Below are 16487 nucleotides of genomic sequence, written 5' to 3'. Positions count from 1 at the left end.
TCTCATTCCACCACTCTCAGCTGTTCACTGTGTAGGCCTAGTTGTTGTTTGTTTGTTTGTTTGTTTGTTTGGTTTTGGGTTTGTTTGTTTTTTGCACTTATTACCTGTAAAGGGATAGACCAGGGTAATCCACCTCCCTGGATAGACAAAACTTGATGACATTTTCAGGATACACACATACAATTGTAGGTCAGTTGAGGAACATGATTGTGTGATTAAGTTTTTGGTAGTAATTCTGATCACAATCACCATCTAGGATTTCTCTTTTAGAATCAAGCACTCATTCACAGTTCTATGATGTTGGTGATCCCATGGTTGCAGTAGAGGTTTCCATTGTCCAGTACTCGTAGTTTCAACATACTATTTCACAATATTTACACAAAACAAAAATGATGGTACAGACAATACAACTCATACATCATACACAATATAAAGTACCTGTAGTTAAAAAGGCTCTGGGATGTTAAAGTACAGAGAATTCAGTCGTCAACCTCTCATCTACAACAAGAAATCAACAAGTACAATTATCATAATTAATGTCAAAGACAAGGTTTTTCAGATTATCGGTCATCACACAATTAACTCTCATATCAATTATATGACCTTTGTGCCGAGTTTGCATGCCCAATTCAGTCGATGGTGTGTGTCAAATTTGCACATTCTGCTCAAATGCACAAACTCGCCCAGACCGATCAATAAATTGCCAAACGCCACAGTGCATTGAAAGCATTTCTCACAATTTCAATCTTGTCATATGTAGCTTGCATTTTATGAGGTGATTAGTGAATTTGCTATTAATTCCAAGTTTCTGTCACTGTTTTGAGTGCAAAAGTCATGGCTCAGCTTCTGCAATAATGTAGCTACTGGTCATTTGAAAGAAAATTGTCATACAATTTACATCTTGAAGCAAAGCTTGGCAGTTTCTCTACAACTTCACTCATTACATGTCTAGGGTAACAAAAATCTATGAAAGTTTCACCATGATTTGAAAAAACAGAATGTTTTCTCAAAGCATGCCTGCATTGCTGTCTGAAAAACAATGTTGCACACATGGGGTTTACAGTATCCAGTACAAAAAGAGTTAAGGACAGAAATAAACAAATACAAGACCACAGTGGAAAACACTTAATACACAATACACTTTAACCTTCTACACCATACAATCAATAATCTCTCAATTGTTAGGATTGAATCTAGTCATAATAAGTACATTGTACATGTACCCCACTGCACAACTGTCTAAATTATAATATACTTGTAATATAACACAAGACAATATACCTTTATTCCTACAATATTTTGTACCACATACATGATGTAAAGTACAAAATAAGGATACTAACCCTTTATATGGTCTCTGAAAAGTATGTATTGTACATTGAAATTCTCATCTAGAGTTAATACAAGGCATGATCCGCTCCCATTTATAGCTGTGGTCTATTTAATGTAGTATTTGCGGACCCATACAGATCCACAATAAAAAACAAACAGTCAAGAAAAGAAGCCTCATCAAATATTGATCTACTTGTCCTTGCAGGGCATTACAAAAGATATTGCCCCTACTTGCACTTACAAGCAAAACAGCTAGGCCCTGTACTTTAATGAAGCAAGTGCCATTTCACACTATTTGCCCAGTGGTAAAGTTTGGTTGCCCAGGGCAAGAAAACAGGTGAGTTTGTAGCACCAGGGAGGTGAGAACCTCCCTGCTAGCATCAAGATACCTCCTTGGTAGCACCCTGCCTTGGATGCAATATCCATTTATGGCTGCCAGTTTACAGTACATCCATTTTTTTTTTTTTTTTTTTTTCAGGTGGGGAAAAAAAAAGACTGGTCAATGCCATGCTTCTGCTTCATATCATAGCAACAGTAGAAGGAAAATCTCAATTTCTTCTGTTTGAAATTACCAACTCTCTTGCCAGGTCTCATTTCCTTCTTCCATCTCTTCTTTCATCTTCTATACCAATTTGTCCTGTCTATCTCTTTATTTCTTACTTTTCTTCTTATCTCTTTCTTATAGATGGACCTTTATTATTATAATTCAAACCATGTATTGACTATAAAAGCTTTTTCACAAATTAATCTTTTTGGGGGTGGGTAATGGGACCTACAATTCAAGCTGTGCTTTTATACGTCCCCCAAACACTTCTTTTAATACTTGCATAGTCACCTTTAGTTGAATTTAAAAGCATGAAGTTTAATTAAACTATAATTTACATCATAAGACACAAAATGACAAGGAATTGTAATAAATCAATCAGTTATATTTGAAGAGTTTGTTTGCAAAAACCGATAAGTCCATATTTGCCAAATGGAGATATTTGCGATTAAAGGTCAAGAAAAATAAGGAAAATAATAAGAAAATTTTTGCTTCTTTTGACCATAACTTCAAAAATGTACCTTAATATGTAGTGACCAATATATCATTTAAAAGGTATTATTTTGTACTTTATGACAGAAACCGTACTTCAAAATCTTCAAAAATGGACTTATCGGTTTTTGCGAACAAACTCTTCCTACTTCTTTGTTTTTGTGTTCAAGTATAAGGAAATTCCAATCAATCAATTAATCAAATTACATTTAACCAATTGTGGTGTGGAGGTGTTTTCCAAATGTTGTGTTTGGCTCGATTCTGGGTACATGCACTACAATCTGAATGGTTTAACATCTAAAACATGCTAGAGAAGGCAGAGCTTACTACATTGTGTGACCTTCTGTCACTGCCATTGACAAACCTTATAATATGCTTTTCGCATTTGCTCTTGTATGTGTGCATATTGGGAAAGTACTGCATGTTCAATAGACAAGACATAGCATTTGTGACACAGCTGTCGTATAAAATAGTCATTGCTTGCAGTTTTATGGTCGATGGGGGACCCATTTATGCAGCTGTCATTTGTATGACGCACCTCTTGACCCCCGGGAAATGTGCGTCATGGTCGCGTCAAGTACCACCAATTTGATGACGCGTGGTGCCGTCACGGGAGCAAAATGTCCGTCACAATACTGACCCATTATGTGCGTCATAGTCGGTCATTTAACCAGAGTGTGTCAAAAGGTTCGTTAATGGGACCGTCATGTAATTTTGCGAGGCTTTTTGCATGGGGCATGGTATCCCTCCGTAACAGAATAAAACAAACTCGCGATCGCGAGTCGGCCGAATTCACCGGCTCCTGGAAACGCGAAAATGACACAATTTTCAATCAGTTTTATTATAACATACTGATACTCACTTCATTCTCGTATGTCTTCTTTTTCTATCTGATGTCAGACTAAAGGTCTTTTCAGAAAGTTTGAGTACAAATTTGCTCCAAAACCACACTACCAAACACGATTTGTGATTAAAATCATCACATACAGCCCGCGGCATCGCGAAGCTCGCTATCCTTCAATCGCATTCACTGTAGTGTAGCATCGACCGTCGACCGTGGAACCTGCAGCAAAACCACGTGCGTGATGTCGACCATGTGGTACATGTATACTACAGTACACGCGTACATACGTATACAGAAGGCGAGGCATGGCAGAGGCCAGGCCCCAAAACACATACAAACGATTATGGAACTAACATTACTGAGAGTCTATTAAAACCTGCATTAACTTAAAATAGTAAATTCTATTTAAACACTAGCCATATAAACCATGTACCTAACTTGGGTTTAATAAGGTTCGTGTTTAAATAGGCAGGGGCTTCAATCAAGCTGTTTTCGAATCGGGGAAGGGGAGGCGGGAGGTTACGGAAAAAATTACTGTGGCCAGGCCGTAGTTTCGCGAAACTATATAGATAGTTTGCCATAGCAACGTGTATATCAAAACACGCGTTTCTATGGGATGTCCATGAACTAGGGAACGGTTTAGAGAAATTCGAAGTCATTCGAGGTTGAAGTGGTTTTTTCTTACGCATTTTTTTTTTGTTCATATCTAAAAAATTCGATTTCTTAATTTTTTTCAAGTGGTATTTGGGAGTCTTGTAATATATTTAAAATGTTGATAGAAATTTCTGAATATATTCAGAAAGTACGCCTAGGCGCCTACTGTTTGGATAAATGGTAAACATGCAGTCTACGTTCGATACGAAGAAATCATTACGTCTTTCACGAGGAAAAACATACAAAACAAACAAAAAACACCTACGAACGAATGTTGATAGCCAAAACTTTGATAAGTAATAAGCAGTTATCATGAGCGTGAACAGAAATTAATTGTCATGATTTTGTTGTCTAACCAGGTGATGACTGCATCTCATTGAACCTACTCGTAGTGAATTTCTCTGGGCATACGAGAAGTATTTCTGGCTCAGTTGCATTTTTAATTGACTGATTAATCGATCTTTTTTTTTATTGTTCAGGGAACATAAGATATTCGATCAAGTACATTATATTCGACTGTTTGATGTTTCCTACTATGCGTCAAAAGAAAGGCTATAGAATCACGATATCTTTGCAATGATTCCTTTAATTCAACTGATGAGCTGGTTCTTCGATCGATATTTCCATGATATTTACACGCTGTTTATTCCAGTGCGCGCATTCTTCCGTCTGGCACGCACCTGGGTGTGGCACCTGCTTTTGTGGAAATTTCCACAAGGGGAGAGGGGTGGGGTGTCAAGTTTCTTCGAGCCGAAGAGACTGCATGTAAAACAATCTCTTCGCTCTAATTTATTGTCATTCGTGCTTTCCCCTTATTCTTTGCTGATATTGAACATTTAGATTTAACTTTACGAAGGTTGGTAGCACGTGGTTCTATTTTGTTGTGAGGTGTATGTAATTTCTTTTTTTTTATCATTCTTGGAAAGGAAAAGAAGAGTAAGGGGGAAAGAAGAATAAGAGGGAAAGTAAAATGGAACGAACGGCACGTACGCTCAGCATTCACAGTAAGCCGTCTTTTTACACCAGCATAGTTATCATCATCACCATCAGACATCACTCAGACCATTATAGTCTTTTCCTATCAACATTAAGAAAAATAAATAACAAATACAAAGTATTAACAACTCCCAACAACACAAATATTTAGAAAAGACAACACACGGCACACTACAGCGGCTGGTATCAAACTTCGTCGCTTCGATTCGAAAAAGTATTGCAGCAAAGCGGAGAAATCGCCGTTACGAAAATAGCAGTGCGAGACACTTGAAAGAATTACGTCAAATACTTCAAAGTATAAAGGGAACGGATAAAGTGATATAAAATGGAAGAAATCGTACCAAACGATGTGTGAGAAACGACAGTGGAGAATGGAAAGTTTAGTAGTAGGCTTAGGCCCTAGCAACAGTCTACAGCACCGAAAGCTACGCGAAAATAAGGTGAAAATAAATACACATTGGAAACTCGGTATTGCGACAAGATCCTCAGGATCAAGTCAATAAACGATACAAAACAAAGGAAATCAATTCATTTTGACCGGAAAATAGTTTGTTATAAGTATTCTGTTGTATGAGATCTCCTTTGATAGGCCGAGAAATACATCGAGCTTCCACGATACTCGGGAAAGACAGTTCGAACGCTTTTCACCTGCACATACTGCAGTGCACATCAATACACGAACAGAAACTCACCTCTTCCTTGCAGAAAATGATGCAATAACGTTACAAAAAACACACACAACACTCTAAAAATCATTTCATACTTGGGAGGCAAGGGACAAGCGGATGAAGAAGAAGAGAAAAAGAAGCAGACATTGCACAACGGAACGCTTCTACCCCGATTCGAATCGAAACAGGGTACTACTGAAGTGTAGTGGCAGCTGGCTACAGTGTGCAGCTAAGCTACTATACTAACGCTCCCCAGCCGCCCACACAATCATGGGGATACAGTACCACGGCGATCGAAGTAAACATCCAGGGTCCGTAGGCGACAGGGATTCACGCGGGCGAAGTTCCGTTCGGTGTACACAGTTCGCAGGCAGCGAATTGCGTGAGCGCACACAGAGCTCTGCAGCATTCCAGTCTGGCACGTACTGCGAATAACATGTGCGTCAAGGGTCAGTCATTTTCACGAAGAGGTGCGTCACCATTTTGACTGGTTAATGCGTCAATGTCTCATAGAGGTGGGTCACTTTTTTGTGACGGAGGGTACGTCATGGTACCTAAAAGGTATGACGCACATTGGTACTTTGACGCACCTATCCCGGGGGTCAAGAGGTGCGTCATACAAATGACAGCTGCATTAAGTGTCTAAACACTCTGTACAATATAATTCTAATCATGTTTAGAAACATACTTCAGAAACATGATTATAACAGAAATTACCCACAAAAAAAAATATTGGAGTGTGGCTTGAAATTGTTCGACACGAAATTTACTATGAAGTCATGCGATAAAATTAACAAGAATGTATGTCATTTTCTGGCTTCAAAATGCTAGTGTTACATTTTTTTCTAACCCCTTGAGGACAGTTTGATTTTGCTACAACACGTATCCCATAGATGCTTGCCCGAGTATACTTGGGACTCATCCTCAATGGGTTGAAAGAATTCAAATTATACTTTTAATATCACCCTGCACTGTGTTTGACATCTGAAAGTATGATACAGCAATCTATCATGGTCATGCAGATTGTGGGATTGCTAATCAAGAATGCAATAATATATTTTATGTCAACAAACCAAGTTAGGAAAGATTTTGTGGGGGGGGGGGGGCAAACTGAACTATGGGCGCCTTCTGCCATAATAGAAGTATGGTAGCAGGCTTGATGGATTGAAAGACTGAGAGGTCAGGAGACTGTTTGGTGTAACCATGGCAATGCATCATCCTGGCCACCCCTGGGGTGCAGTGAAATCCACACCCTCTGGAACTATGCACAGTGTTCATGGAAATATGTACTCTTTCTGACCTCCCCTCCAACCCTACTCTTTGCAATAAACTGCATACTTCACATGCCATGCTAATCAAAGGCTAAAAGTGATATAGAACAATATTCTGAGAACTTTGTAGAAAGAATAAACATTGCACATGACCATGATGACTTAAAAGTATACGAACAGTGAATGGTCACAAGTGCAATGTACAAGGTTTTGCATGAGGCAAAAGATAAGACAATTTTCAAATGAAGCAAATCCGAGTTGAATACTACTAGAGTATCTCATCTTTTACCAAATGTAAAATCTTGCTTCACGGTATTAGTAAGGCTGTTCACTATTTTGTTTTCTACAATACTTTGGACGTCAATATCCAAATGTGGCTAACACCAATTCCTGAATATAGTGCAGAAATACTAACAATTTTTCAAGAAAAGTAAATGGTTGTATCAAGGAACAGTCGGAAGAGGAAGTCATAAGCTGGAATTGTTGATTGTTTATCAATGACTGTGAATGCACTTCAGAACTTGTAACTGCTTTTAAAAGTGCACTGCAAAAATAAGCATCAATAACATCAGAGGAGTATGATTGATAGTGCAAAACTATGAATCTATCATGGAAGTATTTAACATGTAAAGGGAGGTCGTCAGAGCATATTGGAACAATTACCCTGCTACCCCTGCTAAATATGGTTTAGTGACCGGGTTAGAGTAAAGATTAGGGCTAGGGTTAGGTTTAGAGTTACGTTTGGGGTTAGAATTTGGGTTATGATTAAGATTAGGTTCAAGATTAGGGTTAGGATTAGGATAGGGTTAGGGTCAGGGAAGGGTCTGGGGTAATTGCCAAGGGAGTAAAATTTGTCCTAAAATCCATCAGAGTTCAATATCTAATAACTATGACAACAAATTACAATGGTACTTTTTAGCAAATGTCACTTGATGAACAATCGACCAGTTGGTTGGCCAGAATATTTGTAGGTGTTTTATAAAGGGGCATTAACTCTCACAGGACAACTATAGAGTAAAGCATGATAGACATTCTACTGTATGCAGTCTAAAATTTCAGCGTACAGAAATCTTTTGAATGGACATTAGCTTCATGTTGACTCAAAGACAAGAATTGCACTCACAGTCAGCCAAAGTTTAAAACCATCACACCATTTGCGAATCCATTCACAGAGGAGAGTTTTTGTTTATTTATATTGTTTTTTTGCTTGTTGGATGCTCATACAAATTACAGGCAAAGGGTCATTATGTCAAGAAATTAGTCTTCAATCCAGATGCAACATCATCATCTTGAGAGGTGCCACATTGTATCAGTGATAAAGACATGCAAACATCAAGAAATCTTCAATTACCTGTAGCAGTCTTTTTTTTTCTCTCTATCTCAAATACTTTAGGCTTCTTTCACTGATGTGCGACATTCTCCTTGTTACCTGAAGTTGTAACTTCAGTCCATAAAAATGGACAAGAATAATACTCAAGATCATGACACGAGGGTTCTAATGCACTGAGCTACATGCATGAATACACATGAAATGGATACCAACAATGGTCGACAAGCAACAAGTGTGAAACAAATCCTTCACTGAACCTTTCATTCAGAGGTATCATGGGAAGATCCCTGCACATCAATTTTTCATCAAGTAATTGTTTAGAACTGACAAGTGACTGCAAGGAGCAAGACTTACAAGTTCGTATGTCCTGGCATGACCGAGCCAGAGTGAAGTATCTTCTTCGGCACAGAAGAGTGGGAGCATTTGAACAGATTTATTGCTGTATCACCAAATAAGGATCAAAGTAATTACGCTGATTGAGGTTTCCTAGTCAACAATACCTAAACATACTGGGTACAATCTCTCTCTCACTGTCTCAAATCTCTCCCCTTCTTTTTTCTCTCTCTCTCTCTCTCTCTCTCTCTACACCACCATCTCACACTCTGCCAAATTACTCCTGTTAGTGTGGGAATTCCTACTTCTATGTTTGCACTGCAGACATCTGTTGCTGCCGTGCAGACTGAAGATCAATAGACAAATCTGATTAGAACAAAAACACTGGTAATCAGAGGCGTGTGCACACACACTGGACGAATACGCTCTACTTACAATGTAAGTGATGTGTACGTAGGATCGTTTAATATGTGTGATTTAGAGTTTGTGCTGACACATGCTTGGGTGTGATATTACAATAAAACACACAGTATACCGTTACCGCAATAGAGCAATAGAAGCTACATCAAAGAAGAGCTATTGAGCATTGGTTAAAATCTCACTTTTGTACATCTGTATATCCAGCCGATTATACTGAATCATGATAACTAAAATTAGCAAAATAAAACATGGGGTAAGGTCAAGACTTATGCAAAAAATAAAAAAATAAAAAAATAAAAAAATCTTTCAATCCACTGTGAAAAAGGCCTATAATAGCAATATGAATTCTACAGAAGAGGAAGAAGAAGGAAAAAAAAAAAAAGAACTCCACAATCAGCCTAGAAATATTCATGAATAATGAAAGACAAAGGTTGAAGGCAGGGCACTTTAAAGTATCAAACTTTAATCTAAATCATAGAATTTAAGAGAAACTTGTAAGTTCATTCAAAATAACACAATCTATGTCTACTGTAGAACACAATATTTTTGCGGAATGAAATTGGCAAAAAGAACAGGGAAAATGAAAAGTATAATAAATGTGCTGAGAATCCCAATGAAGATGTTACTTTCAAGTCTTAAGATACGGGTAGATGCTACTTTAATTAAATAAAAGCTATTGTACGTGTAGAAACTTGTACCGAAGAATTTGCAGTTACTTTCCTGAAAGTCATCGACATGTTTTATAATTTCTTAAACAGGGTTCATACTCTTTCTCATGAATTAAATTCCATGACTTTCCATGACCATTTTAGCCAGAATTCCATGACCCTTCCATGACTTTTACACAATTTTTCTTTTAACACATTAAACTGAAAAATTGATTTCAAATCAAAGCGAAGCAACGGGAATACATACACATCGCACACAAACAATAGATAAACTTCTATAATTTTTGCAATTCCATGACTTTCCATGACCTTTTGATGAAAATATCAGTTTTTCATGACTTCCAAGGCCTGGAAAAAGATTAGGCCAAATTCCATGACTTTTCAGGTTTTCCATGACCCGTGTGAACCCTGTACTATACACTGGCTGCACTCTCATTGTCTCATCTCAGAGATAAATCATTAACCAAAGTAACATGATCACCAAATCAGAAGAAAGGTAAAGATGACCTGTGGGTATGTTATACATGTAGCACACACTTACTACTCAAAGAAACAAAGCTCATACAAGGTTGGTCTGAACAGATTGGAGCATACACTCTGCTCCATGGAATAATGAAGTCTGACCAAGAGCCTATCTTAAAGGGAAGATAAACCCCAAGAACAATGTGGATTGAGTGAAAGCAGCAACATTAGTAGAACACATCAGTGAAAGTTTGAAGAAAATCGGACAATCGATGCAAAAGTTATGAATTTTTAAAGTTTTGGTGTTGGAACCGCTGGATGAGGAGACTACTAGAGGTTATGACGTATGAGTGGACTACAATATCAAGAAAATATAAAGAAAATACTACAAAAATCCATTTTTCATGAAAATTACAAATTCCATCAACTTGATATTGACATATGTTAAGGGTAGCAATTATTCCCCCTGCTTTCTGAAAGCGGTTGGTCCACTGCTCTTTCATAATTCTAGAAAAGTGAATTTTTGTTGAATATCCTTTATATTTTCTTTGTATTGTTGTCCACTCATACGTCATATCCTCTAGTAGTCTCCTCATCCAGCGGTTCCAACACCAAAACTTTAAAAATTCATAACTTTTGCATCGATTGTCCGATTTTTCTCAAACTTTCACTGATGTGTTCTGCTAATGTTGCTGCTTTCACTCAATCCACATTGCTCTTTGGGTTTACCTTCCCTTTAAAGAAAAAAGAGAAGTATTCTGATGTTCATTCTCCCCTTCCCCGCACCAACTGTCACTTTACATGATGTTTTCATTCACAAATCATAGATACTGTATCATACAATCTTATTTTTGCATTGTATACAGATATTTTCATGCATGAGAAGGTCGAGACATTTTCGCGAATTGACGTCGACGCCAACGTAAATGCACTAGCACCGGAGCGCATCAAGACATTTTTGTATGTTGTTGAATTCGCAATCCAACTGTGATTCGTGAAATTTACAAAAAATAAACCCTAAAATTGAATCAAAATGAAGTTAATTAAAATGGAATATCAACATAGATCCACTGTGACCTTGCAATGTTACTTTTTCTGCTGACCATGGTCTTGGTAATAGACTATCAGCAAGATATTGGAAATGATGTCAGACATTTTAACAGTGTTTAATTTGAAAATCAAATAAAAAGGTAAATATTTACCTTTTCTTTGCAAACTGAACTACGGGTCAACAGTTGGGGTAGCACTAAGTATTTACTCATTCTCCCTACAGTTTGTCATCGAGAGGTAGTATACTATTGTACAGCATGCAAGTAAATGGGCAATGGTCAGAAACAATTTCAATCTGAAGTCAGATCATACACATCAAAAGGCGACCCATTGTGTACAGATTGCAGTTTTATGTGTCCCCTACATGTATAATGGACAGTTGTAGGGTTTTACTAGAGGCATGGTATACGTGAAGACACTATCGCTGATTTAACGGCTGCTGTGAGGTGACAACGCTGTGAAGCGAGTCATAAATGACACTGTTGGAGGTTTCTGGAGAAGGGCGGGACAATAAGGCTGCGTTTCTCTGAACTCAATGAAGCGTTGACAATGACTGCATGGGGCTATTGTGCTCCAAGCAGCAGAGTGCAATTGCGGGCAACCTGCTATCACAGCATTGTGTTCCAAGCTTCCAAGGACTGGGCAAACGGCCACAGAAGAGGAGTCACAGTGTAGTATCAACTATCTGATATCAGCATTCTAGTACTGAAACTGACAACTAACCCTCTCTATTATTCTTATCAGAGACAAAATCATCAACAGAGAATGACCACAGTCAGTGTAGTGTTATGCAGTCTGGAAAGAGGAGAGCACATTACTCTTTTTCATCATTACCGGTATCTTTTTCGACGTTTCACTCACACAACATACAGGATGGATGGACCATGTGTCATTTTGCACCTAAGAGCTGTGCATGCCAACATCGGCCAATGATCATTATGTGGTTGTTGTTGTTGTTGTTGTTGTTGCTGTTGTTTTCAAACTGACACTTAGAAGAATGAGAAGTTAATGCATACCACCAAGCCAAAATTCAAATTTTCCATCACTACATTTCCACTAGCGTTAACCATATTCAGATTCATACTGCACACAATGTATACAATGTGATAGTGTACTCATTGGTTTTGCCTTTTTCCTATAATATTATGTCAAAAATTCTATTTTGAAGTTGGCATTTGGAGTCAGAAATGTATGCTCCTCAAGGCAAAAATTCAAAATCTGCATTTACTACTACCAGCATTTATTTTGATTCAATAGTGTTACGGTACAGCATACCATTAAACAAAACACAAACAACTGCATGCAACATGATAAAATGCATAGCACTCATTGGATTATACCTCTTGTCTAATTTGAGATTTTTTTTTTAAAGTCTTTAAAAGTTAATATATGACCAAAGTCAGAAATGAACATAGACTGGCACCTGATGGTTCCATGACATTTGCTCCTGCTATAGTTGCTCCCATGAAATATCTGCACACTAAGCCAAACAAATTCTACTCACAAACATATATTAAACCCTAACCCTACTCCTAATCCTCACATCAAACTTAACCTACAATGCAAAACACTCTTGCTACCCTAACCCTAAATCCTAGAGGAGAAAATAAGACCGTCCGAAGCAATCGTCGCAGGAAAAAATGTCATGTCTAGTTCCTGATAGAGGCATGGTGTATCCTTTGGCACAGTGTAGACCAGTTCTACAATTGTAGTTCCAATACAGATACCATGGTTTCGGTACGGTTCTCAGCAGATTCCAGCTCAGGATAGGGACAAGTTTGGCCAACCTGTTAGTATTATGTGAGATGGCCTAGAGAATATCAAGTCCAGATCTTCTTCTTCTTCTGGTTAAGTCTGCCTCCTTCAATAGCCTGAAGATTCTTGCAGACTGCATTTACAGCGATTCAAATGTGACCAGGTGCAGGCTGGGTCTTTCCTTATCCTGATCTTTACCTTTCAAAGTTCAACTCCCACATATGGTATGTACTTTATATAATGCACGCTCTGAGGTGAACCACTCTGAGTGGTAAGTACACAGATTTTGAATGTAGTCTGGGTACTACAAACAATCAAAGAGACAGTGAGACATTCATGTATATAAAGAGCATACAAACTTATAGAAATGCGAACTGACGTGACATGTGTCCCTGTCCAACATTTACACTGCAATATTGAATTTATAAGAGTGACAGTCTACTATTATTATTCTTTTTATCATGATTATTACTACTGCTATTGTACTATTATTATACTATTACCGGGTATCATTACAAAATGTATTCCACTAGTTGGGATTTGGAACACAGACGGATATGACCAGCACAGCCCATCATCATGGTACATCACTGAACTGTCTGTCACTGATCTTGATGCCAGCTAGCTGGATAGGAGTCTGTTTATATCACCATCTACTCTCTTAGTAAATCTATAAAGAAACTAGCTATATTGCATGCTGGAGCTCTCAACAAAGTAGAAAGCTCAGAACAGCTAGATAATTCATACTTCTTATCTACATCTCATATATAGTAGTTTCTTATCTACATGTGTCTAAGATATTACCGGAGTGAAAGAGGGAACATGATCCAGGTCTTCAAAATACTAAATGATGATACACACAGAATAAACCCACAGTCTTTCTTTGTGCAACCACAGTATCGTGGAACAAGAGGCCATCCCTTCAAGATTATTATTTACCACCAATATCAATTGAAGATCTGGAGCAACTTCTCTAGCAAAAGAGTCATCCAGTCATGGAACAGTTTGCCTACATCACTCGTGACATCCACTCACTAGCGCTACATCACTCGTGACATCCACTCACTAGTATCGCGTGAGTATAGATTCTTTTAAACACGCTTTCTTCTTCTTCTTCTTTTGGTTCAGTCTGCCTCCTTCAAACTTGAAGATTCTTGCGAACTTTAGACAGGTTCTGGTCAGACAAACATTTTGAAATTGTCCGACATCCACGCCCACGCTTGATATAGACTGTTACTTGTGCTACCAAGCGCTAACAACCGGGTGACTTGACAGGACCTACCTACACTCCCGTACAGATGATGATGATATTTGCACTGCCAGCATCCCAAGCCAAAAGCATTTCATTTTGCTCCGTGGCTTCAGACTAGAGATGGACACGACTCATGAATTCCTTCCATAAACATGAAAGTCTTTTCATGTTGTACTAACCTGTAGAATAGTAGCACGTAGATCTCAAAACGTTAGTAGATATGCATTAAATCTATTCTATGACTATTTATGGGACTATGGACTGTAGCGTATAGTTTTTAGTTGAACCATCATCTACTACTCATCGGCCACTTTTAAATGTTAACGTTAGCATTGCAACTTTCGGGGGTCTACTGTGAATCTTAGAAAAATCAATATTCCCCAGGGCCCCAGTTTTACCTTATTGAATTTCATTTCACTCAAGGCAAAAAATACCGCAGATTCATATCCTGGGCTTAGATTGCTTGTTGACCATTGTTGACTCATGATTCACATACATGTAGTAAGTAGCGTACAGGCGGAAGTCTAGTCTCGGCGACAAATGCAAGCAACATTCTTTTACTGTAAAAAAAAATAAATAAACATTAAAATTCATGCCATGGTCCAGGCTCTGCAAAAGTCCTAGGCTGTGTGTAGTGTAGAAAGTAGGCTAGATCTAGTTATCTACCAGTGAAAAAAAAAAAAAAGAGTGAAGAGTGAGCAAGAAGATTTCGAGGGAGAAGGCGAGGGGCCTTGTCCTTTTGTATCGAACAGATCTGCTACAGCTACGCAAGGCCTACCCAGGCCGCAGGAGCGAGCGGGACGGCCGACGGACGGGAACGGGAGCGACACGGGGGACCCGGGTGGAGTTACTGACTGCTATTGCTCATCGCACTGAAATGAACAGCGAAGCATTGCACCAACAAATAAATCCCACTTTCTACGAAATAAAAATTCAGTTTCAACCTTACCAGTACATGTAAGGACAAGAAGCATTAGTTGTCTTACCTTCCTAACGTAGAAGTTGAACATGAAGGCTGCTATCAGCAGACAGCGATTAATCATGGGGTAACAGAATTTTGGGTACGCCAACTTATCCAGCACGAGTAGCTTCCCGTTACTCGGGCGCCATATTGGTTGGTAACGTCTGATCTGTGCGATGGGAATGGAGCAAAACTGCCGCGGTACGCCATTGGATAGCGCACGTCAAACAACGCTCATGATTGGACAATTGTTTAGACAGCCACCTGTTTCAACTCTTTCGCCAAAGTTCATTAGAGCGTGGTCGTGCGAAATAGTCTGCCGGAACACAACTGCACGGTACAATCACATAATGAGTTCTGTGTCTCCAGCTAAAAGTAACATAAACAAGTGGCAATGTAAAATCCGGGAGGTAGAATGCCATTGTAACCCATGACGATTTTATTGCATTCTTTGACATCAAAGATAGAAACTCAAAGCGTGCGGCACAGGTGTCATCTAGAGAGACACGCCCTTGTTTGGGTCGGGACAAGATTTCTATTCCGATGATGAATCATATGACGAGAGTGATTCAGTTTCAAAAATGCTTTTATCCCTTACCATAGCCCAGCGAATCCTGAAAGAGTATATGTCGTAGGCCTAATTATCTTATCGCCTGTGAATTCAACTGATACTCTTTATTAATGAAAGTCATTAGAGTCAATATGATTAATCTGCACCAATTGAACAAAAAGATGCAATTTACACAAGCCATATTCATGGCCGGCGGAACCGGGGGGGGGGGGGGGCTCGCCACCCCCCCCCCCACCCCCCCCCCACTTTTTTTTTTGCACCATACAAAGGAATAAATAAAGTGTCACCACTTTGGGCCCCCACTTTAATTAGCTCATGAAACCCTGAAGTACCCCCACCCCACCCCACACACACACTTTTGAAAATGCTCCGCCGGCCCTGATATTTGCCACTTTTTAGAAATAAACAGATTTTTAATGGTTTAGAATATCTTGAAGAATTACGAAAAAGTTATACATATAACAATTGTGAAAATTCTTTAACCAAAACCAAAATGATTATCGACAACGATATTAAAATAAGAAGACGATCTGTACTCCATCTTACGAAATGCCGATTTTTGAAGTTTCAGTGCCACTATCATTGCATGGGAACAATTATATACATGTAGGTCTATTACAACTTGTAATGTCACATGCGTGTAAGAATGATAAAGAAAATGAGGGGACTGTAGACTACAAGCTCTGCTTTTTAGCAGTCCTCTTCATTTCCAACAACTTGTGTGTGTGTGTGTGTGTGTGTGTGTGTGTGTTTGAAACATGGAATTTCCGTCAATTTTTTGTACACGATCAATGGAAAATTGTGAGGTTTTGATATGGTCAGCTCACTCATTTGCATATTCATATCCACTGTACAAGAACTGTTTTGCAGCAATAAGCAAAACT

General features: G+C 38.6%; 1 long non-coding RNA gene across 2 annotated transcripts in view; it reads right to left on the bottom strand.

The window, feature by feature from the left end:
• LOC140243052 (uncharacterized) overlaps positions 1–15195 on the bottom strand; it is a 46786-nt gene extending 31591 nt beyond the window's left edge. For both annotated transcript variants that reach the window (XR_011902162.1, XR_011902163.1), the window contains exon 1: positions 15058–15195. This is a non-coding gene — a long non-coding RNA (uncharacterized lncRNA). The remainder of the gene's footprint in view (positions 1–15057) is intronic.
• Between the last annotated feature and the right edge of the window lie 1292 nt (positions 15196–16487).

This window comes from Diadema setosum, chromosome 19, assembly GCF_964275005.1.
Source record: "Diadema setosum chromosome 19, eeDiaSeto1, whole genome shotgun sequence".
NCBI lineage: Eukaryota > Metazoa > Echinodermata > Echinoidea > Diadematoida > Diadematidae > Diadema > Diadema setosum.
The sequence above is the reverse complement of the archived record's forward strand: the minus strand, read 5'-3'. Positions and strand labels throughout refer to the sequence as shown.